This window comes from Neopsephotus bourkii, unplaced genomic scaffold (assembly GCF_033783945.1).
Source record: "Neopsephotus bourkii isolate Nb327-2 ecotype Australia unplaced genomic scaffold, CSIRO-AGI_Nbou_v1 NB_1760, whole genome shotgun sequence".
In the NCBI taxonomy this organism is placed as follows: Eukaryota; Metazoa; Chordata; class Aves; order Psittaciformes; family Psittacidae; genus Neopsephotus; species Neopsephotus bourkii.
Window position 1 is genome coordinate 2086530 of NW_026902234.1, and position 27664 is coordinate 2114193.

A 27664-nucleotide genomic window follows, 5' to 3' on the forward strand; every position below is an offset into this window, starting at 1 on the left:
CCTTGTGGTATGGTGATAAGCTTGTAATCAATCAAATTAGTTGTCCTGGTTTTGGCTGTGTTTAGAGCGCATCTTAAAACCTTGCCACCTGACAGCTGACCAAAAGCATTAGCTTATTGTATCACAACTAATATAAAAAGAGTTTAAGCCACAGACCTTGTCCCCAAGCATACTCATCTTGATTTTGATGCCACAGATTATTCTGTGGTCTGGCATTAACAGAGCTGCAGAAACCCACTGCTGAGTTACTTAATTGTTGCAGTGGAAAATTTTACAGCCATTCATAACCTCAGAGGATCTTAATTCCACACTTGAAACTATCAGGAGATGATTTGATATATGCATTGACTTAACCAGTTAAGTGATGGTGTGAAGCTGACAAACAAGTAACTTCCACGTGATGATGAATGATGAAAATGTAGCTCAGATCTTCAAATTACCAGAGAAAAAAATAGTTTTACTTCAGGCCAGGAATTCAATTTTTCTTCAACTGGAAGAGAGCCAAACATGTTTTCATTATCACTAAAGATCCCTGTTTACAAGTCTAGGAGGATTTTCAATTCACATACGTTTCCCCCAATGACAGAGCCTCCAGAGGCCTGAAATCCAGAGCTGGCCGGATTCTACTTATCTCCATCACCCTTACTGCCCTCTGTGAAAGGTCTCATTTTCTCTTCTTCCCACTGCTAGATTGACAGTAAATACTTTTCTGAGGCCTTTGTAGAGGAAGTGTACAGCACCCCAGTTTAAAATAACAAGGTTATATGAAATCCATGTAGCCAAAGAAACATGTTAACAGTAAGGTATCTGATATATCCCAAAGATTAATGGCAAGAGGCAAAACATTCCCCTGCTGAAATTTTAGGATTTCTAGGAGTTCCCAGAAAGATCTTTTCTTGGTATAATGCTATTCATGATTTTTTATTTATTAGTACTACTTTCTGAAGGAAATTCTAAAATAAATTGTAGTAAAAATGGTGCATCGTGTTATGAGCAGAATGTTTATGTAGGAAAACTCACCCACATTCATAAAGGGTGCTCAGATAAATATCATACATAGTCAAATTCAAAAATATGCCCTAAGAAATATAAATTTTATCCCTACTACCCTCCCACTGTAAAATAAATAAATAGATATCCAATATCATGGGATGCTTGGACAATGGTAATATTTTGGAGAACACGGTAGGTGATAAACTTAGTACAAGATCCAAGAGCAGCAGGGTGGCGTGGAGTGTATATCTGGAGGCGTGAACACTGGATAACAAAAAGGGACAAGAAGGTGGTGTTCCCGCTCAAAATACAGCATCACAAGGCCACCCCAGACTACCAGCTTTCTGTGTCTTTGCCAGTAAATTACAAGCACCCTGTGCTACTTGCTCACACTGAGGATGCTGGCATGAAATGGTCCATTTCTATGCCTGCAAACTATCTTAATTTCTAAACCACCATGGCTGCAGATGACCTGCTTGTTGGGAATGGCTGCTGGCTTGTGCTAACCCTAAACTGGGCTCAGACATTGTCTGACTAGAGCCAATCTGTCTCATTGGTCCAGACCAAAACCACACCAGAGCCTGTGCTAACAATTTAACACCAGGGGCAATCAAGTTCAAGATCCCAGAAATGTTTCCCGTTTAATTTACTATTCTAGATGTAGTCAGTGCATCTAGGCTTGATAGATGCACTGGGAGAACGATTTTGAAAAATGGGAAAAGGCTCAGAAGGAGGCTACAAAAGCAATTTTGTCTGTAAAACTTAGTGAGATGCTCAAACAGCTTATTTATTAACTTTATTTAAGGGACCAAAAGGTGTTGACCATGATCTACAAGTACCCATATAGAAAAAAGGATTTCCTGTAGACAACTACGCTATACTCCAGAAGTTAAAAAGCATGCTGATATCCAGGAGCTAGATAAATTCAATCTGTAAATAAGGCACATTTTTAAGCATTAGGAGGATTAACTACAGAAGAAATTAACAAGTGCTCTGATGGATCCTTCATAATGTGTGATCCTTAATTTATTTTTTTCTGAATAAAAAAACAATCTTGTGGATACAACAGATGCTTGGGGGCTCATAAGGAAAAAGTATCTGAGTTTCTTTGACTTGTGTTATACAAAAAGCCAGTTTAGATCATTGTACTAGTACATTCTGATCTTGAATCTGATCTGACAGATCAGACACCATCAATACCTCTGAAGTGTAAGTGGGCAGATTTCCTGATGGATCTGTGAAAAAAAAAGATAAAGCAAACAGAAAAAACATTACATTTGTAGTTGCAGTCCAAGCTGTGCAACCAAAGAGGAACAAATTAGGCAGAAATTGCTTTCCCTTATTGGTGCCAGCCACTGGCTAGAATAAAACTGCTGTGAAAAACAGAAGTCATTCTTGACATAGCTGTGCAGAAACTACCTTATCTTACCCATACGAATGTGTTGCATCTGCCCTTTCTAACTGCATGCAGGAAGCAAGACCACTCTACACGGCACCTACGTCTCACTGAAAGGGCTGGGATTTCTATGCCAAGGAATTTTGCAAAATTTTTTGCCCAAGAGATGTTTTCATACCCAACCCAACCCAAACACAGCACAAGCTAAATGGCATGCTTTACCTTACCTCAGACATAAAAATATACCCGTGATCCATACTATTGTTCTATAAACACAACAATAGCTGGATTTTGAATAGGTTTTCTGCTTGGGTAGGAAACCGATGACACAGACAGATGGCTTTCTTATAACATCAACTTAGTCACGAGGCAAACATATAGAGGAGAATTCATAGGAGGGAATTGGAGCAGTATAGCTCCTATTCTGTCCTTTTCTGGGCAGTGGTTTGTCTTCTGCCTAATATGAAGGGAAAGGGCTGAAGAGTCCTTTGGCCCAATGACCACCTCCCATTTTCTTGAGTAGCTAGGGGAATAAAGCTACAGGGACCCAGTGTTATCCCTTCAAAGGTCCTCACCCCTGACCCATGAGGCAACCTGCAGTGATGACAAGGGCAAAAGCCTGCACCATAACCTCTCCTGTGTGTCAGGTCAGGCAGTGAGATGTGAGTATATGCTGCACTGTCCAGCTAACTTCTACTCCCTTCTGGGACACCACCAAAACCAACTGTGAGAGCCACTGCAGGGTCCCATCCACATTCACTGCAAAGCGCAATCTTGCTGGCTTCCCATACGGCATCCCGAGCCCTGATGTTGTGGGATAGGAGATCTCTGGACTCTCTTTGATTACTGGGCTGCCAGGCAGTCCCAGTTGCCAGCACCATTTGCAAACAAAGAAGTTGCAAGCAAAAGGTATTGGCAGCTGACTCTATCACGTTGAGACATTGGCCAAATGCTCTATAGGCCTACTTGCTTAAAAGAGGTCTGTAATCTTTGCTTTCCAGTTCTTCAGCAGTAGACACTGAGATGATGTTACAAGCTAAGTATCAATTACAAACTTATCTGGAGCAGCAAAATGGAAACATGAAGGAGTAACAGCTGAAAACAGGTCAGCAAAAAGAAGTTTGCTGTGATTTCCAGATGAAAGCCTGGAAGAAATACAATTCATATCCAAAAATATTTTTATTCCACTACCCAAATTACCTCCACACCAGGAATTAGCTAGAAATGTAAAGATACTTCCTGAAAAACTTCAAACATAAAAATGGGGGGGGGAAGAGGGGAGAAATCCCTGCAAATCTTATGGGGTTTAAATGGTTGGGTTATATTAATTTGGTTATTGGGAATCCTCAGCTTGAAGCAACATCCCTCTGGATCTGTGATACCACATCCTGGCTCTGCACACTTCTTGAGTATCCTCTGACTGGTACTTCATAATGATGACAAACTCCAACCCCTTATTCCCCCACTGGAGATTGAAAGGACTTTAATGCTGTAAATAGCTTTTTAAGAACGAGATTCCTCTGAACATTTACATTTTCTGTTGGTGGAAGGTGTCAGGTTAATGATTCATTTATAATAACAAAAAAACACCTCAGAAGACAAAGTTTTATCTCCTTATTTTCGTCGCTGTTAGTACACAGAACTAATCCAGGTTTTATCTCCACAAGTATTTATGATTTTTGTAGTTGAGTGTAATCTACTCAGTCAGTAATTAAATACCTTAATGTTTTGCACAGATACACTGTACACTTCATATTGTATGACTTATATTGTATAGGTTGTCTTAATTTGGTGTCTTATTCCTTTTATTTTTTGTTGCAGTAGCTGTTTCAGGATTGCCTAATGCCTTCTAATGTATTATGCAGCAAATTATTTCTGATATTTTCTAGATGGTTATTTAGATGAAATAAAACATATGCTGAACAATAAGGAATTAACCTCTCAGCATTAACTTAGCATGAAATAGCTGATATTTACAATGACCACAACCTGCCTCCTAGGGATTTCATGTATCCAGATGAGGTTTCCGAAACTACTCTTCTCAGTAAGCAGCCATTAAAGCACCCTAATCCCAAGTGGTGCAGTAGAAGTAAGAGAAGCTTTGCAGCATGTTTAAAGACATTATCCAAATACCCAATAAATCCAACTGAAAAACAATATTAAATTGATAACATGTCAGCCAAGAAACAAGTTCCACCAGCCAGGGCAGCATAAGCCAGCACAGGAGGAGCTTCAGCTTTTGCCTGGGAGCTCCACATCAGTGCATAGCACCAAACTTCACAGCTCCCTCTGAAAGTATTTTACCTGCATGCAACAGCAGAAATTGGTGGCCAAACATCTGTATTCCTCCAAAGCCTCACCGCTTTCTGGGATGTTTCACATGCATTTCAAAGTGTTAGACACATGGCTTCTCCAATGTATCTTCCACACGGTCACGTACCACAGAAGGTGGGTGTTTTGTGGTAGACATGGCAGGCGTGACCTCCACAGACACAAAGAGCACCTTCCCCCTGTCACACTCAGCCAAACACTGCTGCTGCTAGCTCACTGTTCCTGTCAGCCTGCAGAATCCCCAGCCACGTGCCAAGGCTGGGAGTGCTACTGGCCTGAAACCCAGCCCTAAAAGATCAGGGTTGCATGTTTGTGGCACCTCAGGGAATTTTAAATCAAGCTCAGCTTAACAATCAAAAGAACAGGGCTGTAACAGCCTCTCATCTCCAAAAGCTGAGGCAGGCTTGTGAGTATCTCTGTGTTTGAGCCTCAGTTTACCTACTGTCTTAAGGATCTTTCCCAAGAGAACTGGATAAAGAAACTTTGATGGGGCCATACATTCTTGGACTCTGCAATATTTTCTTTCATTTGTTTATTGTATTCATAAGTAAAAATGCCTCATTAACTGCAGAAATGAATTTTCTCTCCAATTATATTTACCTTCTATTATATATTTTAATACAGAAAATCAAGTAAGCACAGAAATAAAATACTGCACTATGTTGAACAATCTGTATTTACCCAGGTATTTTTTCCAAAGTCCTTCTTTGTGACGCTTTAAAACATTCAAGTTTATTCCTCTTCAGAAGCATCAGATTTCAAAATCTTCAGCAGACTGGAACATCCATCCTTCTAAAGACTAGTAATATAAATTCTGCATTCTCTATTATTCATCACAGAGCTCTCTTAGCTCTGCAGAAATGAGTAAAATAATTTCTAGAAATACACACATAAAGCAAACCCATGTCTTAGAACGTCTGTGGGTACATGAGATAATATTATAGGCATAGATCTATTCAGTGGGAAGATGTTACTTGCAGACATTGATGTTGCTGGCTGGTACCTTGAGAACAGTGGAGCAAGAGGGTGGGTTGGGAGCTAAATTTCCCCCAGACCTCTGGATAATCTCTTTTGAGTATTTCTAGCATTTTTGTAGATGTGATCAGTTAAAGATATGAGAGGCAACACTTCTAGGGAGAGTTAATCTAATTTGTTAGAGCTCTTGCTATTAGATCATCCTATTTGCTGTGACAGTGTCCTCAGGAAAACAAGCTGGTAACTCTTTGTGGGTGTTGCTTTCCAAGTGTGAGAGTGTGAATCTCTATTATGCTCCTTCCACAGATAGGGACAGGGCTGGGGGGGGAAGCAACTTGTTAAAGATGCTGCAGTAAGTCACTGGAAGGGCTGTCTGCACCCAGACCTCCCTGCTGCTTGCTGGTTTAGCATAAGCCTTTACTGACATCCTTGTGAAATTAAAACTTAACAGCCTCATTCCTTCATGTAGTTACAGACACGCTAAACTTCAGGCACAGGAGCGGTCCCATTAAAGCCAATATGCATACTTGCATGCTTCATGTTGAACGTCTCTTTTGCAGAACCTCCAAACCACCTCAGACATCAAACCCAAGTGTAAGAGACCCAGAGCACAGTCACTGACTGTGGACACCCATTGTTGTCCCTCTGCTCTGCACTGGCTGCTGCGTAATCTGCTGACAGGCTCTAAAGCACTGCCTCTGGCCAAAATTACATTACCTGGGGATATCCCTGGCTGCTTGAAAAGCATTAAAACCTGGAATTTCTATCATGCAAGAGGCAGCAAGAGCTTCACAGCACAACAGGATGACAGGATTTGCCCTTCCATCCCTAGGTCTGGCAAAACCCACATATCACCAGTTCTGGAGCCCACTGCCAAAGGTACTGACCATTGAAGCTTTGGGTAGAAGTTGTGGGAGCTGTGGATCTGAATATAGAGATAGAATATGCTTGAACATGTCTGCCTGCATTTCTTATGCCTCTGGGTAGCTATTTCCTGCATAGGCTGCTATTTAAAATAAGAGATAGAGACTTTAGATTTAAAAAGCTATATTTTCTTACTTTAATCTAAAGACATGAATATCATTAAAAGATGGTTAATGGAGAAGTACAAAAAGAAAACACATTTAAAGGCATCTGCTATGCGTCATTAGTGATTATCTTTCAAACTTAGACATTATGAGTCAAATTTTCCTCAGTCAACCTGACTGACAGTTAATGAAACTGCAGCCACTTTGGTCATGTAAGCCTAAATGCATTTGTGGAGCTCAAATGTTAACCTGCAAAGTCTTATCTGGCTATGAGCCTCCCTGGGGCAAACAGAGAATAGGAAGGAATGGGAGCAGGAAGAGTAGGGAGTAGGAAGAGTAGGGAGTAGGAAGAGTGGGACAGTAGGGAGAGTAGGGAGTAGGAGTAGGGAGAGTAGGAAGGAATGGGAGTAGGAAGAGTAGGAAGGAGGAAGAGTAGGACAGTAGGGAGAGTAGGAAGGAATGGGAGTAGGAAGAGTAGGAAGTAGGAAGAGTAGGACAGTAGGGAGAGTAGGGAGTAGGAGTAGGGTGAGTAGGAAGGAATTCCTTCCTACTTCATATGGAAGTAGGGAGAAATTGGTGAATAAAATTCAGATGGACACAAGCTATGACACCTTATTCCCCTAAGTTTACAGGAATCTTTTTAGCCACTGTACAACATAGTAAGGATTTCTATATGTTTGCTTTCTTTACAGACTCAGGAAAGTAGAGCTAAATTCACAAAAGAAATCCACATACCGTTTGAACCATTTTTCTTTTCAAGTTATATTTTCTAACAAACAGTTCTAAATTTTGCTACAAATAAATCTGAACTGAAACAGGGAGTTGCATTCATTTTGGACTTTTTTCATGTCCAAACCACTGATTTACAGCAGTTTGGGTACAGCTGTATTAGCATTCTGTGAATTACTTTGTTGTGTAGCAGATTGCAAAAAGAGCAGTCTGAAGGATGCATTAATAATAATGAAGTTGATGGTGTGATGTGATAGTAAAAGGTGGTTTAAGCACTGTTATTTGGGGTAATCATAATTAGCGGTAGCCATTTAAAGGTCCCAGCATGCGCTTTGTAAGCAGAAATGTTAACCCTAGGTTCTTGGCCAGTTTCCAACATAAGCAATTACATTCTTCCCACAGTTAGTAGTAAACAATCCCTTGTTGCTTCAATTAGACATGGTATTCTTCAGTTTCTCTCTGAGAGCTGTTGAGTAGTGCTACCAGTGCTGTTATGTGGCTGCTGTGTTCCAGCTGAGAGGTCCCAGCATTTTAGTTATAAATGAAGTGTTCCCTGCTTGTAAAAGGCTTCTGTAGAGTAGTCTCAGAGCACTGCATAAATCAATAAGCAACAGATGCACTTGATATTGTACACTGACTTCAGGGCAGGAGAAAAAAAACAGAAGGGAGGAACACTACTGGCAGAAAGATAACACAAGGATATGAATACAATGTGCGCACCTACCCCCATGAATGTACACAGGGTAAAAGAGCAAAGGCAAGTTAACAGTGGGCTTGGTCCCAGAGGGGGAAAACAATAAAGTCCAGAACTGATTTAAGACTGAATCAGCCACACAGTATCCAAAGGGAGCTTGCTTTCTCTAATTTAGGCATGGAAATAAGGACAGCTAGTCCCCATATTCCCTTTGCAATGACTGACAAAAAGATCTACAAAATGCAATATAACCAATATCAATTCTTTGTGTTTCTACAAGGTTCCTTAAATTTGTTGATTTCTTGCATGTGGACTGACAACCTTGTTATCATGGTTAAAAGTCCTTCACAGCTGCAGTTAGGTAGGAAGCTCCTCAATTTCTTAAGAACCGTTTGAAGCAGGGGGGTTGGAACTAGATGATTTTTAAGGTCCCTTCCAACCCAAACTATTCAATGATTCTATGAAGAAATCTTACCACAACCTAAACAGTTCTTCAGTACCAATTCTATACCCCAGGGGTGTTCTGCAGCAAAATAGTAATATGACTACATCCCAAGAGATCTCTAGACAGACAACTATTAGTTATAGCCAGAATAAAAATGAATAGAAAGGACACAGTGTTAGGGACAAAATGTCAACAAATAAATATCTCTGGTTTGTCTTGGCAACATGGATCACCCTACCAAATAACCTGAACTCTTGTATTCTGTCCATGTTTCTTCTACTTTTCTACTTAGTCTTTTTTGTGTAATATTGGATTTCCACAAATAGAAACATCCCGCTGTGGTTTTGGACTATATGTAGAAGGAGGAAAACACCACCAGCACATCATCTGTGAGGTCTCGTTTATTGCTGGTGGGGTGGTGGTAAGGCAGTCATAAGAGTTTTGTTTTTTTCATTTTCATAAAAGGCCTTGCTGTTGCAGAAAAGCTGCTGATATGCCTATCAAATTACCTCCTACTGCTTTTCTGTCTCTTTTCCCCTAATACTTGACATTCCCATTGGAGGCCTTTGAATATTCTGGGTAGCATTGTCCCAAACATCCATTTAGTGTTATAACCCCGTTTGAAGGAAAAACTGCTACAGAGGACAAGCAGTTGTCAAGAAATGAATGGTTTCATCCAGAGAATGGAAGGGAAGTGATGGAAAGTAATGTTCCTGTTTATTTGTATCTTGTGGTGATGCAGACAAGATGAAAATGTTTTGCAACAGGTCTGATTCCTCCTCTCCTGATGAGAGGGATAAATGGATCTTAGAACCTTTTTCCCCTTCATTCCTATAGTTGCAGAAATACGATTTTATTCAGGTCCTGAGAAAGATGGAAGGGGGCCTTAATGCAGAAAGAACAGGACACTGACTGTAATATGTCCCAGAAGTGCATTTGTCCATTCATTCCAATACTTGTAACTTCAGGAAACTTACAGGAAAGATGAACTCTTTTGCCCTGGTCAATAGAGTGTTGAATGGTGTGGAATAAAAGATAGATCACCTGTACAACTCTAAAAATATCTACCTCAAATGGTACCTAATCTATAGCCAGCAGGGAAAGGAGATAAATTTACATTTAGATAATAGTGTCAAAACAAGAAGGTAGAGAAATCATCTGGCAAAGAGCACAGGAAGGGAATGTGGAGATGAATAGTAAGAAACCAGTTTCCCATCCTTTCTGTAGGACTGTAATGATCACAAATGATTACTGTGCTTGTAACTGGGTAGTCCCCTCTTTGGAACAGCACAGGAAGGGTCCTGCTGCCCCTTTAGCCAACAAATCTGTCTAGGTGGTGATCCATCTCCACCTCAAAAAACAGAGAAGCAACAGATATTCCTGGTGTAGTACCTGACGTAGCCACAAACAATGGTAAGTAAAAGCAGATTTTTGCATATTTTCTTTGAGTTTCACTGAAAGGTAAAACTGAGGATCAGGGAAGAGATGACAATGAACTTCTCTGAGGCTGAGGAAAAGGGTAAACTGTGCCATATTCAGATACATAGTTTCTCACAATTCTCTGTGCAATTAGGTAATAAATACATAGGAAGGGTGTGTCTACTCCAGGAAACCTGGTTGGGTTAGGCATAAATTACAATAGCATCACTCCAATAATGAATAAGAATCACATTTAACACTAATGAGACAGCAGAATGGTAAGGGATGCAATTGGGGAAAAATTCTTCTATTTCTCAAAAGTAAAAAGCGATGTTCATATTACCATTCAGGCATTACAGACACAAAAACCTCCAATAAATTGCAGGTCTAATTGGCAGGTCTCATCACTCAGGCCTCAGCAGCCCTAGTGCCAGAGCTGCATATTACGGGATCCCTCAGCAGAGCTGGCTCAAGCAGCAATGGTGCGTGCGGCTGGTTTGCAAAAAATCTGCCAAATTACTGAGATCATGTAACCTTGTTATTTTAACAGCATGAGGCAGAGATATGTTGTTTGCTGTCCCACACTGCATCTAGCCTGCTCCCCTGCAACCTCATACACTGCCAGAGCTCTTCTGTTACAATGATTCTTACAGTGTCTGTGTGGTTCTGAGAGTGTACTTGATCATCAGATTAGGTGAGGGCCAGACAGGAATATAATCCTGTGTTACCTGGATCCCTTTCACCTGAACAATAGTCCTGAACAATATCCATGACCGAGGAAGAGAAGACAGCTGGTGGGGCTTTGGCACATGGAACTGGATCTCTTTGGACCAGCATACACTGCTGAGCTTAGGGGAAATCCTGGCTAATTACTTTATGGGACACTCACTGGGGCTGCTGGTTATAACTCTGAACCGTGCAGAAATGAGAAGGAAGCAGTAAGTTTTTCCACACATACTGCCTTTCTTGAATTTTTCGTATTCAACTGCTTTTGTTTGAGGCTTTCTGCAACCCTTGATATCCCACCCTCAGAAATAATCATCTCAACACTGTTTAAGTACAAGCAGAGATTAGAAGGATTTAATTAAAAGAAACTGGAAACCAGAGGTGGGAGGGGGAGAGGAGGGAAAAAAAGAAAGAAAAAAAGAAAAAGAAAAGAACTTTGGACCTGGAAAACATGGGCAACAGAGAGCCGTGGGGGAGAAAGTAAGGAGACAGTTTAGCAGTTAGGACTACAAATCCTTCTCATTACCTTACAGTGCTTCCTGAATCATCTCATCTCCATTACTCCAAGATATGATCCCTGGCAGACTTGGTGCTACATTACTGTCTTGGTCTAGAAAATGTCGCTGGAGAGGATGATTAAAGGTATGAGGGATGTCAGGTGCTGAAGAGCCAGGGAATGACTTTCCTATACACAGTGTATGTTTACCATCTGAAGTATCTCCCAATGCCCATTCCACTTCACAAGTGTGGCGTGCAAGAGAAGAGCAAGAAACTCTGCTTCAAGCTGTTAGCAGCATTCACCCATAACATGCTTCCCATGGCCAACCAGGCAGCTCTCACTTCCCCCAGTACACTTATTCCTGGGCCACCACAGAGCAGACAGCCTCCAGGATGGTGTGCACACCTGGGCCTTGCTGTCTGGTTTCAACCACAGGTTTCTATTCTCCTTGAGCAAGAAAATGAAGCCAACCATCCTCCGTCCAGCTGTGTTCCTCTGCTGGGATATTTTAGGATGATTGCTGCTAGCGTCTCTATGATGCCTGGGCTAGCTCTGTGGCAGATGTCTTTCTGCAAAGGTCTCTGCACTACACCTCTGATTCACTACCTGGGCATCAGAGACAGGGATGAAAACGCACCAGCTGCCTTTGGATGCATTGGGGCAAACTGGTTCCCAGCATTGGCAGAGCCGACCTCCAGAACAGCTCTTTTGCTACCAAGACTCTGGACAACTGGGTAGAAGGAGACCTTAGCAGGGAAGCCATCTCAGGGCTGGTACAGGGAGCAATACAGCACTGTGCTGAGCTGCAGAGCAACTGTGTGAGCTGTGATACACAAACTGAGGCTGAAGGAATGATTGGTGAGGATAGAAAGTGTTAAGTAGAGGCCCAGGCTAGTTTCTCTTCATGAAAGCATTTTCCTGTGTGTATACACAAACATGCACACACACGTATGTCTGCATTCAGGTGTTTTAATTGCTCCTATAGGCCTTGCAACAGCCAAACGAACATTTCCAGGACCAGGGATCCACTGGATTTCCTGGGAACCTGAGGCTAGAGGGCCAGGCAGTTTCCCAGGAGACGTTGGGGATCAGCAGGTGGAACAGGCCTAACCTACTCCAGACAAGTAGGGAGGATCAGGTGTACATGTCTTGGGGCAGAAGAGCATCACTGTGAACTACTTGGCTCTGTCAGAGATCAGAAGCTGTGTAGAATGGAGCAGTTGAAGAAGTAGCAGAGGTATCAGTGCTACACTGCACTTCAAACATTTTTAAAGGAGGGTGGAGAAAACATGGGAAATGAGCCTCTTACCTGGGCTCTGGTAAGCTCTGGTGGCTCTGTCCTCAGGTTTAGGACCTTCCTGTGGTCACCCGGGAACAAGGAGGCACTCAACCATGCTCCTCGAGGGCCTTCTCTCCCTGAAGACTCTGGTCCTTACCCTTGGGATTCCCCTTTTGGGGGGATCAGGTGGACTGGCTCTGTTACTGAACCACCACTGTGCTCAGGCACCTCCTCATCTTTCACACTCCAGTCAGATTTCCTGTAGCACAAGCAAGCTTTCCCTGCCCTGATGCTGGACTGGCCACTGACAACCTCGGTCCTCTAAGGACAGCCAGCTTTGTCTCTGTGCTGTTCCCACACTGCCCCTGCTGAAGCATCTCCGCAAGAGGATTCAGCAAGTGGCACCTTGCTGCAAAACAGCCTTCCTACCCAGAGCGCTCGCAGGACCAATACTGCTGCCTCTATCTCTATCAAGTGTGGACTCTGCTGGGCAAGACTGGATCAGGAAGATAAGAATGTTGTATACAATGCATGGGATGCCTTGCATCGGCAATAAGGTGCTGTCTTCGGAAAATCCGAAGTCTTTCAGTGGTGCAGAAATCTAATACCAAACAGGAGGTCTCATTCAAAGAAAGGCAACCAAAGAAAGGCACATGCAGACATTGGCTGCAAAGCAAGGTTCATTGCAGATCACAATTGCTAACAAAAGCCCCATGAAGGCAAACGTTAAAAAGAAAGTGAAAGCATAGGGCTGAAGAACACAGCCAGTGGAGGGCATGATCCTGGGTGGCAATGAGCAAAAGGTGTTGCGATAACTGTGGATATTTAGATTTGGACAGGCAATACTAATCCAGTATAAAGTCTACTGACAGAAAGTTGATGCTTTGAAACTGGCAGAAGGGGTTTACACACAACTGGCATTTTGTATCGCAGGTTCAAGGCTTTTTTCACCACGTACTAGATGTGTTTGAGTTTTAGCATATCATCACATCACACTCTCACACTGTTGAAATATTCGTATATGCTTACATACGTATGTACAACATATATAAAACAAGAGGCAACCCCACCCCAGAAGTCTGCATCCTCTGAAGCCAGATACTGCAGCTGCCTAGTAATGCCTGGCAATTATCATCAGTAGATGGAAATATTCTCTTCTAGAAAAACAAGCAAACCTACATTTTGCAGGGAGAAAAATCCAACTGTGGAAATCAGTTTAAAGGATGTTTTTCAATTAAAAGCATTGTAAGGTACAATAAAATACCTAGAGGCTTTGTTAGAAGGCCCTAGATACACAGTTTTCAACTACTTACTGCAAGGGAATGTGGGCAGCACTAGCAAATACACCTCTGGAGAACCAAAAGCAACTTTCTGCAGCTTGGAAACTAACTTTGAACTGCAGGCAGCCACACAAGGAAGAAAGAAAGCATTTTATTTTATCTTTATTGTATGCACCCTATTTTGACAGTTTTCAAGACTGTTTGGGGAAAAAAATGATTTGATCTACCTGGATTCTCTGCCTCCATGTAGATATGCCATTTACTTTTGCACTGACAAACATTTTTTTGTCTGTTTCTGCTTCTTACTGTAATCCTGATGTGTAATGTGTGCACTACACTCTGAGTTTGATCTAGGTGAGAGGAAATAAGGAGCAGGTAGAGCTGATGAAAGGGCTACTAAAGATGATTGAGGGAGTACAAGGATATAAAGACAGTAATTTCTTTATAACAGAAGTTTTCAAGTTTGATTTGTGGACACTTAAATGTTTTCAGGTGGGAGGTTTCAGAATCTTGTAAATTGAATGTAAGTGCACTGACAGTAGGCTGGCTTGGTCTGCTTTGACAGATCCCCTAAGAAGCAGTCTGTTGGTTCACAGGGATACCTTGATCACAAATGGAAAACTCCGGCTTTACAAAATGTTTTCCTTACATATAAGTGGGACAACCTAGGACAAATAGGAACATGCATACCACTAAGTCCAGCTCGAGTTGCCATGTGCCCAATTAAAAGGCAGCTGAGTTAGCTGCAGGATTGAGAGTTGAGTGCCACTGGCTCTCCCTGACAGCCTCACGTGCTGCATAGGTTGAAGCTTAACTTGACTCAGGGAGGATCTTTTGCATGTAGATAGGATGGAGTTTGGGTCAGATTCACTACTAAAATGAAACTTTGGCACCTGGCCTTATTTTTTAAGGCTGACAGTGCCATTACCTGCTCTTCTGTTTGACATTTTCTTTTACCAGAAACCTATTGAGAGGTTGGGGTGAAACTTTTCTATTGTGGTTTCATGTATGCTGCGTTTCTCTTCTCTTCTGGTGATGGATGGCAATCCAATTTCTATGTCACTTCTCCAGTGCAGCTGAGAAAATTATGTATTCAGTAAAATTCATTCCCCAAGTAGTGTAGTTGAAGGGATCATGACCCTAAATTTATTCATTAGCTTAAATTGTCAACAATTTTCTGTAGCAATTGATTCCTTGACCCTCAAGTGCTCAGGAGCTGTCAACATATGCAGTGTGAGGTTAGCACTTACTGAATTACGGCAGTTATACTACCAGAGGGTTGCTTCTTTCTCCTGTGCAGAAGGTGCCCACTGGTTTGAGAAAGACTTCCTGTGGCTTACCATCAACTCCATCATCTGCCTCAAAATGGAAAACCAGTGGAACCAGGAGTGTTCTCAAAGCAGAAAGATTACTTTCAAGTCTAAATCACAGATGAAATTATCTTTAGGTCATAACAAACCATCACAATGGGAACTGTGAGTCTGAAATCTTAAATTCAAACTCATAAATGATGACTAAAAAAGGAAAATGAGAAACATGAGCTCACTCGGACCTTATATGTCAGGATGTCAGCAGGTGAACAGCTGATGAGACTATCCCAAGATTTTTCAAGCCCATTGGTTATGACCACCTTATTTAGACAGGACAGCTCCTGGACAAAAGATTTCCTTTGTTCTGAAATTGATACACACTCTTCTTTCCAATCTCACCCTCATGTGCACATTAGACAAAGGAAAACCAGACACTAGGACTGTTGGGATACACAGTAAGACCAATGGGCTAGTGTATTTAGAATCTTCTAAATACAGAGATACATCCAGACAATTTTCCTGAGTCTAAGTTAGTCTGGCCCTGGTTAATTTGACTGGCACCATTCACCTTGTTTCCACAACTTGCTGGGAAGCTATGTTCATCCTCTTCTACCCATCCTCTGAAATTTCTCTGCTCTCCGAAGTGCAGTGCTGGTGTACAAAGGGCATGAGTACAGACGTGGGTGCCTTTTCTGCAGCTGAAGTCTGTTCTTCCTCAGGCTATGGAACCACTTCTTATATGGCAATAAAAGGCTGCAAACACTACATGTATTCTGACAGCTGTAGAACCAGATTTCAGAGATATAAAATTTTCGTAATTCATACATCTCTCTCTTCCTACATACACACGTTTTGTCTTTTGATAGCAAAATGGGGCCCGCAGTCTATGTAAAAGCATTGCTCACTAATGCTCTGTGGCAGGATAGCATATGACACATATTCAGTAAGTACACACATATACGCCCTCCTGGCATAGAGCAAATCAGAATTCTCAGGCAGGGATAAGGTTAAATTACTCTAATGGCAAAGCGAAAAACATCTTAAAGAGAACTAATCTAAAGTGATAGTTTGTCTCTTGCACAGTGAGAGGGATATTTAATTGCTGCACACAGAACGGCATGCTTTTCTGATCCAATAAAAGGAATAGCTTCCTTCTGACCAGAAAAATTCAGAATCCTTTCCCCAAGCAAGACTCCCACTGAAGCAGACAGTTGCAGAAGGAAGATTTGGCCCTCACTGCATGAAGCAAATAACCCATCTAATTCTCTAAGCAAGGCAAACACACACGAAACAAGCAAGCCTCTCCCCAAGACTTAGTTGTTCTCTGAAGTTTCTAGAAATGTTGATGCTTTGGCATTATATAGAGCAGAAAGGTATGCAGATTTCTGAGCAGTGTTTATGCCCAGTGCTGGAAATAAATAGGAGAGCTTTACAAAATGCCAGCAATTACATAAAAATATGTAATTGATAATGGCTCCTCTGTATATTTAGAGAAAGCATCTAACCATATTGTTTCAGATCTGACTGTATTGTTAATGTATCAATAAACAATAAGAAAATATACATCATCTCTAAAAAAAGAAAGTGCCTTGCACACAACATCTCCTTGCACAAAACATGTTCAATTTGTAGATCAAAAAATCAAGTTGCTTCTATCCCTGCCTTAAGGGCAGTGTCTGCTTAAGGACATTGCTTGGATAAAATATTCGAACGTAACCTAGAGTAAAGGTAAATATGTAGGACTAGATGGTCATACATATTCTCCTTGCATATGAGAACTGACATGGTGTGGGGACTTGACTTACCCTGGGAGACCTAAACATTTTACATAACGTGGTCATAGACGGATGGCTCATCTTGTTTATGCTAAGCCATAAAACTAGAGGTTAAGAATTAATTTCAGGTTTTCTCCACCTCTACCCAAGATAGCACATTAGAAAGAACACTTTTCTATTGCATTTCTGGATGCATTAGACACCTGAAATTTAAAAATTTGCACTAATTAGCCTTTAAGTGCCTGATCATTACAACAGAGAGCTATCACAGGACAGCCACCTAAATGAAGATGCTGACAGAGAAGGAAAAGAAGGCTCTATCAGAAATTTTCTCTGTCATCCTCCTACTGGAAGGGTGTTTCAAAGTAAAGTAGGTTGTTTTTTACTTTCACTACAGCAGAAGATGAAGTCCATTTGCTCAGATGCGTTATCCTTCACCACAGGCAGGACATAATGTTCCTCCCAGTCCCAGGACTTTTATGCTTTCTTGTTCATCCCCAGACATTCAGGTATGATCTGGGGATGCTCAGCTAACAGGTTTCCTGATAAATATATCCTTTACAATAATTTCCTGAAATACACAAACCAAAGATCAGTCTGGAAGCAACCCTGAAGATTCTGTCCTGTAATAGCCAGAGGGAACAGAACTTTTATTTCAGGGACTCCCAGCTGCTTTCAGGAGCTCTATACTTGCTATAAAAGTATTATAAGGTAAAGCTGCACACGAGTTGTTACCATGAGGATTTAGCTCTCCTATTAAATTATCTGCTTATTTAATCCAACCACCTGGAGCGGATGCCAGGACTTGTTCTGAACATCTGGGGTACACCCAGGTGTAGGACCTTAATGGTCTGGACTAGCACCAAAGGAGTGCCTAGATCTGCCAACATCAGCAGCTCCTAATTGTCTGCAACAGGGGATGAATGAAAGAGGCATTTTGAAAAGTAAATACAAAAAAATCCTGTCACAACGTGAGGAGCAAGAGGTCTGAAGGATGAGAGAGAAGCAACAATGTCCTTCCCTGCAACACACCCGTGTCCCTCCAGGAAGGCAATCCAGGAGCAAGGTCCCGTGCAGTCCCCATCCCCAGGATGTGCTGAGTCTCATCTAACACACTGCTTTGGTGGATGTCCATGGCCAGGAAGGAGCCATCCCAGCCGTGGGGTTGGGAGCAAGTTTTGGGTGATGCCCCAGGCACCCATTCACCACAGGCTCATTTAACAGGCAATGGGCACTTGAGATTATGAGTTATCAGACTCTACAGAATGCTGAATCACACCTCAGAAGCATTTTCTATTACCATGGGCCTTATAGGACACTAACAATAGGGTTTTGCTCACATAAAAATACAGGGCTTCAGTCTGGAGGGTGTCCAGTGGGGAACAAAGAGCACAGCAGACTGTATAGAGAATAAAGAGCTTTCCACCCAACCTCTACCACGAGGGCTGGTACCTGTGCTGTGTGAGGATCTGCAGGCTCACTTTAACTCAGGTATGGAGTTTGATGAAGAGTGACCTTACCCCTAGGCCCCTCTCGCTATGCACCACAGTATGTTAGCACATGAAAGAAGAGTGAAGAAGAGCTCCTGGAAAGCCAGAAGAAATTGCTTAAGAGGTTATGAAGCCTCTTTGAGAGAGCATGGAGAAATTAATTCATGAAGATTTCCCATCAGATAACAAAGTCAATCTGTCTATAACAAAGTCCAGCTCCTAAACATTAAAGGCATTCACACTTGCAGGTGGTTTTGCCAGCACTTCACAGATGCAAGTAGTTGCTCACCTACATGAACAAATGCAGAACTGGAGCCCTTGTCCTCTTCACAAACAGAACCATACGAATCCTGGCATATGCTTATTTTGTCAGCATTTGCAAGAACTTGGCCAGTACCAGGGAATGTTTGGCAGCAAATTTGCTCATCTTTTGTGCTCTGCATTGGGTCCCAGTTCCTCTGTAAGATCCATTTTTTTCTTGCCTTTTCATGCAGCACTATCCTTAATTTAGGCAAGAGGTTTTATAAGGAAAGAGAGGCTTTATCTGGAAATCTCAGTAAAATCAGTGCCCTTCAAGCAGCATAAGTGAAGTGGGGAAAGCAGGTGGGCAGGAAGAAAGGGCAGTTCTTTGCCCTTCAGAGGCACAGCAGTGAGGGGCAGGGAGGACTGGGGAGGTGCTGCTTAAAATCCCTTCGTTGCAGCCACATGCAAAATTGCTCAGCTGCTACATTCATTCCTGGGCACTTTCAGTTCCCTGCTTGTGGCAAGTGGAGGCTATTTCCTTCACTAAGGTGCACCATGGCAAAACAAAGCACAGGGCGCAGGCAAGCTGGGGTCTGCCAAAAAAGCTGAAGGCACCAGTTAGCACAGAGGTCGCACCAGCCCGTTGTATAAAAAGAACATAATGATCCCTGAGAAATCTCGTAGATCCGGCTCCCCCAAAACACAACACCCTGTTTGGCCCATTTCTCCTTTATGCAATCACCTAGTTCCTCTTCATCTTTTATTTTAATACATGGAGGCTTTTCACATGTGCTTTTAAATAAAAGATCCATGGCTGTATATAAGCAACCCTCATCAGGTGCCTGCCTGGTAGACCAGAACTCCTTGCTTCTTCAAAAAATATTAAAAGCAGCAGCTCTAATGGAGCTTATTATCATAAATGCTCAGGCCTTAAAGTCCTGACAAAAACACTTGACAATTAAGCAGCTCACATTGTGCCACTCTATGGTCTGATTGTTTTATTGGTATTTTCTTTCATTTCTAGTGAAACTGTGAACTATAGGTAATTTTATAAAATGTGTTATTTACCTCAACTGCAGCCTCTAGACCCAGATAAAGTCCACCTGATGTTGCTTACTGGTTTCACTTGCACTTGTATATTAATACCTTGGGGACTCACTTAAAATTTTTCTTAGTAGGATATCTGCACTGGTATTGTTCAGCTTAAAATTTAAAAAGTGTTTGAGATTAAACTGCCTACCTTTTAAACTGGCTCCCCTGGAATAAAGTTCAAAGATTCTTAATAAGACTGTAACACAGTAAAAGGTTGTAAAATACTCCATTTGAGGGTTGCACATGGAGACTGCTACCAAATCACAGCCTCTGTAATTAAAGCTGACAGCTGTGCGTTGTGTTTGCATACTGACTTAGGATAAATAAATATTTCTGTGGAGAATGACTCTTGTTCTACTCTCCTGTGCCAATCTCCCAGGCTTGTTCCCTCTCCTTTCAGCCAGCCTTGTATGTCTCCTTCTTACCCCCCACTGGATGATTTTTCAAGCAGCCACCCTGCATGAGGAAAATCTGAGCAACCAGTGAGAAAGAGTAGGAGAGCCATGTGCTCTTCAGCCAGAGAGGGGAGAAGGGCATTACTAAAACATAAGGACCAGACAACAGCTACGTGAGGTTCTGCTCTCAGGAGGGGACTGGCTTCATCTAAATTTATCCTTCTAGAAGTTGCTGCCTTCTCTAAAGTAGTCAGCCAGTGTCCTTCTGCAGCCAGCGGGGAGAGACAAAGCACAGCCCAAGAAGGATTCCTGTGCAACGAATGTCTAAAAGTAGTGGGAAGATTCCTCACTCCCAAAGATGTTCATGTCTTCCCACTGATTTAGAAGCCTTGTTTTAAGTGTCCCAGGGTATGACTATGGGCACAAAGCTGGAAGTATCCCTCTTGTCACACTGGGTAAGGTTCCCTTCCAGTGTCTCTGATGTATTAGCTTGGGGGACAGGTCCAACCATCCTCCTCAGAGGGCAGTGAAAGAACAGAAGGAGCAGGAAGGGTGGACATTAAAGCAGTATGCAGCACCACTATGTTTTGTACTTGTGCGGATCACAAAAGTCACTTTACCTGTAGCCTACTTCAAAAGATAAGGAAGCCAGTGGGTATGTGAACATACTGCTGCACTTCTCAGTCACCCATGAGTTCAGCACACTCTGAATTCTCTTAGCCATTGATGTAAAGGTCAAAGTGAAAGCAAATTGTCCTTTGTTTCTGCACCAGCTTGCATTTCCCGTGCTCAGGATGGTGTTCCCACAGCCAAAGGAAAGGAAACAGAGCAAGCATCTAGAGAGCAATGCTTGCTTTTCTCCTGCAAATCTCTGCCCACTCTTCCCCAGCTGCCAGAGCAATTTATTATCTCCCTTGTGCTGTGGCCTCTGGGCTGTATAGTTGAGGGTGAATTTTGGCAGTCCCCTGTGAAAGAGATGGAAGCCACCTGTCAGAAGTGCCCATCCCCATCTTTTAGCAATATTCTGTCAACTCTGTTTTCTGCCCCTGTGTTGGAGGACTGCCCAACTGAGCTGCTGCTCAGCCCCAAAACATTTGTTTAGCAAGGAACAAGCTGCTTCTGCCTGCTGGGCAACCAGCGACAAGGCTCTTGCCAAAGCCACCCCTACCAAACCCACCTGATGGCCTGAGGAGTGGACTAGCATGCCCAGCAAGGACTTCCCTGCCTTGAGAATGCTACCAGCATAGCAGGGTCTGCAGTTAAGCCCAAACTAGGCATGAATAAACAGGGGATGGGTTTAGTTAGCTACAGGGAAGGAAGGTTGTGGCTGCTACCAGTGCTTCAGCACAAGCCAAAGCACTTCGAACATGCCAGCAAACCTGGCAGCACCCCATGGCTGGGGAGTGAGAAACCCTTGTCTCAGTGTACTGCTAACAGCCAGCAGCATGCACAGACAACACAATCCAGGGTGCAGGACATTTAAAACCACCCTCAGTTACCTGAACCATGGTGCCCCTTTGCTTCTGCAGCTCCTTCTCCAGAAGGACACAGCTTGTTGTGCAACCCTTTACATTCAGTATGGCAGAATGAAAAGCCTGAAATTTCTCTTCAGAGAGCTCAAAGGGAGTCACGCTTTGCCATCTCACCATTTGGGAGCTGGAGGGCTGGTGGGCCCTATCCAATCCATATCCAGTTGTTGTCATGGGGCTGCAGAGGAAGAGTGTTGTGTGACATCCTGACCTATTGTCTCATAAAAGAGAAGTTCTTCTCAAATTAACTCACTGGTTCTTCATGAAAAGTCAGGGCCATCAGTGTAAACAAAGAAGAAATACAGTCTGATTTTCTCAGCACCAAGTTTTCTCAGAAAACAACCTGAGAAAACATTGAGGCTTTTATCCAGTAGTCCTGATGGGCATGTGCTGATCAAAATAAGAGTGTAAAACATCTTCTCCCTTGAAACCCTTCTGTGAAGGAGCTATTTATTCATAAGGGGTTGCAGCTTATAAAAATCTGATGAAAAAAGATTTGGTGAAGGAAATTGTTGCAAATGTTAGGGGACTTGAGAGCCCTAGGGGCATGAATTACTTGAAAATGAGCGTGAGTGCAGAAATAATCCAAATTGACTGAGAAAACTACAGCCTTCCTGCACTGTCTATGGCATTGTCATCGGTGCTTCCTTTCCCATGGAATTACTAAGACTTAAGGATTTGCATCCCACTTCCCTGCATCATCTGGGTTGCTTTTTCCCAGTGAATTGCAGGATGAATTTATCCTCCTGAAAAAGACTAGATGTGCTCCAAGGGCTGCCTTTGTCCTCACCACAGAGCAAACCACCCAAGCATAACCAGTGTTTGGGCTTTGCCTGCACTCCCACAACAAGTCATACGGTCTGGCTGTGACAAATGGTGATACTTAGCTGCAGGTAAGTGTGGATGTGTGGATGGGCACTGCAGGTTTACCACGGACAGCTGGTAGCTCTGCGCACGCTTATGTTGCACAGTGAAGTTCAGCACAGAGAATCTTAGGCACAACACAGCCAGCATGAAGTGAGTAAGGTTTTTGTGTGGTGCTGTGCTATGTCAGAGACATATCACTTGGGGCAATCTTGGCTGCTCTTCTCCTTGTGGCACTATGCAGTGTACACTTGCTGTCAGGCATGCCTTCGCATTTCTGCCTAGTCCAGATGCTCTCACTACAGGCTTTAACAGATATTTTTATATAGTCCTGAGCTATGTAATTCCTTCTCTCAGCTCCTTCACCACTTAGAATCCAAAGAGGCTGAAGAAACACAGAGGGTCATTGGGTCCAAATGCATGTAGTATCAGCTACAATGTTTATACTCTACAGAGCTGTTTTAGGCCACTGTGTGTGCTGTTACTTTTTTTCAGGAAGCAGAAAAACCTGAAAATGCAGGTGTTTTCCAATATAACCATCTCTTCAGTGCCCAGAGTGGAGCATAGCTTCATGGAGACAGTGGGTCTTCGTGGATGCAGCACAGGTTTGGGTCTTGAAGGGAAGAGCTGGTTTCTGTCCTTTCCTTTATCAGTGTGCAACACATAGGTCAAGTCCTAGCTCCTCTCTGACTCCATACTTTCAGTCAGTGAAACATGTGTGATCATGGTTTTTAGCAACTCTTTCATAAGTACTTGTGAACATCCTTATGCAAGACCAAGATGTTAAGGTGCTAGCTCTGCTCTGGAAGAAAGATAATTCTGGTGATCCCTCTAGAAAGTGTCTTACTGGTTTCAAGGAAAGACTGCTCAGTTGAGGTTTCATGTAGCCTGTCTGAGACAGTACAAAAAGAGTAAGGCAAAGGCCCCAGCACTTCTTCTGAGACAGCTCACTCAGGACCATTTCCTCCTAGGGACAATGCTGCTACCTGGAGAGCAATGGTATCAGTTCCTTTTTTTCCACTCCTTTACCACCATTTTGCCATTAGTCTGTACCTGCACGTTAAGGTTCTGGATCTGCTGTGATTTTTTATCTTTTTTTTTTTTTTTTAAGAAAAGTGGGGTTTGGACTTCTGTCCCTTTACTGGCTGATGAAGCATGGGATTCTTTGCAGCATGTCAGCACTGCAAGCCTTTGCTTGGACAGCTGTCACTTGAGGTTGACAATCTGGCAAGGACAGACTTGCACAAACTTCCATATTGTGGTTAAGGCTGTGATGTATTAGGAAGGCTAGATGTTCTCATCTAGCTGGCTTCAGCTTTGCTTACGTCTCTGAGATTACACAGATGGCACTAACTTGCAATCTGCTCCAGGCTGTATCTGTGAGTGAGCTCCCAAAGTGGTATCTGTAGAGCTCCCTGATGACTTGGTCCTCTTTGATCACCAGGTGCCACCACCTGTCTGCCTTCCCCTGATCAGGGATGCCTTGCAAGGACAGTTGGGTTTGCTCCTTGGAGATCCCAAAAGGCCATCAGGGATACAACCAGGTTTAAAATTTTCAAAGCTGGCGAAGATGCTCAGCCAAGCAAACACCATTCATTTCACCTGGGAGCTGATATCAAATCCCCAATTCACACTGAACAGTCAGGGCTGTTTAAGTAACAAATTAATCAGAAATATATTTAAACTGACTAGGCTCCTAAAATGTTAAATCATAGCTTTATTACTATACCAGGTCTCTGCATCTTCAGTTAACTGTGTTGGAAGAAATACACTGAATCCACACTTGCAGTGCTCAGATTATAATTCCACTCTATGAAACTGACGGCTCTGTTTTAAATACACACGTGCACACACACACACACACACACACACACGCACACATATTATATATATATATACACAACTGTCTAAAATGGGTTCATGCTGAATTGTAACAGAACCCACTCGACAGTGCTGCACCATAAAAAAACAATCTCTAGGCAGACAGAGATATAGAAATAAACAATATCAACACTTTGGGGATCAGGTGGCACCAACATGCACAAGTTCAAATCTTCTGTACTGTGCAGCATTAGAAGAAGGAGGGGAATAAAAAAATGACTGACATCTGTAGTTCAGACATAACGGTGTGTTATTCTTTGGCAAAGTAGAGAACCAATGCCCACATAGGCACAACGGCAAATTGATGCGCTTACTTTTGGGTTCAGAAATAATTGTTTTCTCAAACAGCACTGACGATATATAAGTCCTGGTAATGCATAGTTGTATATGCACCAGGAAGAATTAGTGGGCATTGTTTTTACCACTTTCATGATTAGAACCTATGTGGCAAGCCTAGCCAAAACAAAAGAAAAAAATTAAAACATTTAATTAGGAGAGAGTTTGCTGTTTAGGTTCTTTTTAAGGTAAGAAAAAGAGTGTGAACTGAAAGCTGGGGCTCAACACTATTGAAAATACTCCAGCTGTGTTGGGCAGTTCAGCAATCCCCCTCCAGGCCCCTGTGAAATGACACCGGCTATTTTACCTAGTGGTTGACACTTGAATTCATGAGAGGATCCCAGAGACTACGCTGTTGCCTTCAATTGCATGTTTTGTCGCTCAAGTTTGAATGTGCGACTCAACTCAGCCCTGTGATAATGTTCCCAAACTTTGGGACTAGCAAAGAACTCAGAATTATTTATCTATCATTAAAAAAAATGTGACTGAAACAGTAACACAGTATTTTCTACAGTTTGGCTTCCCACCGCAGACCAACTCAGCGGCAACATTTGTTTCTCATTAAGTTTCTGTGTTTTTAGCTCAATGGATAACCAGCTAGAGGAGGGTGCAGGATGGAGCAATGGTCTCTGAATAAACCACTGTGTCAGATATCAAATTCTTTTCCAGTACTAAGCTTTCCTGCTACCCAGACCTCTGCTGTAACAAACTGAAGCCACTGTTTTCAGTCTGCGATCCTCTGCAGTCATGCCTATGAAAGTGCAATCCCATTTAGAAATTTCCAAGATGGACTCCTGTACAGCTGATATATTCATTTATTTTGCTTTGTAACCAGACCTCTCAGCAGTAAATCTACAAACAACAAGTACTGAGGTTTCCAAGCCATGAACCAGAGGCCTGTGCTTCTGTGGAAGCCAGAGTAAGAGGACAGCTGGCTCTTCCATCACCAAAGAAGATGACAAGGCTTTTTTTGGTGTTCAGAAAAGACAACTCCTGGTATTGATAAGCACACAGGACAAGCTGGTTGAACAGAAAAATATTCTCTTAGATGATGTTTATTTTCAACACTGTTATTCCTTTACTATACTACCCATGGAAAGCCTCTTAAACCAATGGGTATTACCACTCACCCTATTTCCAGAGGTTTTCTACATGAAATCTTCATACACTTACAAGGACATTAAAAGTTCTCTTCTGTTATTATACAATATGTCCAACTGCATGGATCTACAGATCTTGCGTTTGGCAGTTTATTGCTAAATGCATTTGAATCTGTTTGGCCCCAGCTAGTTTGATCTAGACTTTACTGATGATCTACTTCAATGCTAGCTTGGTTATCAATATCAAAAACCACTCTAACTCATAGAGACATGCCTTAAAGGAAGGCACAGACACAGTACTATATAACTCAGTAATGAACTACCCACTTGGTCAAGCTCAGAGAGCAGAAGATCAGAGTTGAAAATTATATTCTTTCAGGGCCTGTTTGGCTAAAGTGACATTGTATTAAAGCACTTAACATTCCCTTCCACATTGAAGGGAACCACCCTGTTCACTGCCTCCCTGTGAGGCTGCACTTCATGCTACACAAATTTGCTCTTCCTTGTTTGCTTTGGAAACTTGTTGGCAGGAAGCCATCTCCAACTGCACATGGCATCTGGAGCTCAGGCTTTGATTCAGTGTGTTTGTCTCACACAACCCTGGATGAAAAGGGCAGATCAGTCAAGCAGGTATCTTTTTCTTAAGTTCCCAATACCACGACGGCAGCCTCCTTCTTTTGTTCAAAACATCTCCTTAAAAGATGCACTTTCTGATTTCTATGAGGATCCCAAAGGGGAAGACAATTAAACTCAGCTTCTTTAAAAAACTCCAGAACAAATAACTTGAAGCAAAACACTCAAATTTGATGACACGCAGCAGCTGCACTTTTTTTAGGCAGTACCTTAATTTTTCATTCAATCTCTTGTAACTGAATTAAAATCAAAGAGAAAAAATACTAACAATCTAGAAATAATGTTCTCTCAGATCTCTTTCTATCTATATGTTTTGTTCAGGCTGGTTCTGCAATATTGTTGCATCTGAGTGTTTGGTCCTATGTATCCCCTTGTTTGTTACTTCTACCCACTTCTCCCCCTAATTCTTCAACCACTTAAGTGAATTTCAATCAAATCTGATATGAAGATCAAAACCACAGTAATACTAAGAACCTACCAGTTTTATGGGAATAGGTTACCAAGTAAAGGGAGAGATCATTGAAAACACACCCATCGAGGGCAGGCCCATAGCATTAGCTCAACCCTTCAATCACAGTAAATCAGACTCATAGAGGAACATTATGAATAGCCCACCTGAGAGAAAAAAATGCAGATCACTGCTTATACTTTACTAGACACCTGAGAATCCAGCTACAAGGCACAAGTCCCCAGCCACTGCTAGAGCTACTCATTTGAAAACAAGTGTTAAGAAAAATTCTCATTCCTTTCTACTGCATGACTCCTTTGACCTCACTGGATTCCAGCATCTGCATCTATTCTTCACTCTTTCAGGCTCATTTCTTTACTTGATGCCAGCTGATAATGGTTAGGCGGGTAGCAAACCAGATAAGGCTCATTTCTTTCCCCAGTGATTACTGCTTAATGAGGGGCAAACCAGACAAAAAATGTACAACATAATCTGTGTTCACAAATTTTGCACTTGGATATGCTATGGAAATAAAAGGTGTGACGTGTTTATTAAGGGTAGGTGGAGCCTTTCCCATTTAGTTTCTTTTTACAGGATTTTTCCAAAACAGGAAGTAAAGGAGGGTTCCTGAAGACCAACTGTTCTGTCCTACAAATGCATTTTAATGCCACCTTTTCCAGTGGCAGTAGACACCATTGGACGCGAGAGGAGAAATTGCCCCAGAATCTCTGAGGTGTGTTTCTTTAACTTCAATGCATCAGTGCTTGTAACTAA

At 42.3% G+C, this 27664-nt stretch overlaps 1 long non-coding RNA gene across 1 annotated transcript; it reads right to left on the reverse strand.

Moving 5' to 3' along the window:
- Nucleotides 1-1759: 1759 nt before the first annotated feature.
- LOC133225324 (uncharacterized) lies at nucleotides 1760-4720 on the reverse strand. The gene is made up of 2 exons (XR_009729100.1): nucleotides 4562-4720; nucleotides 1760-2228 (listed from the first exon to the last, which is right to left on the reverse strand). It is a non-coding gene; the product is annotated as an uncharacterized LOC133225324 (long non-coding RNA).
- Nucleotides 4721-27664: the final 22944 nt, after the last annotated feature.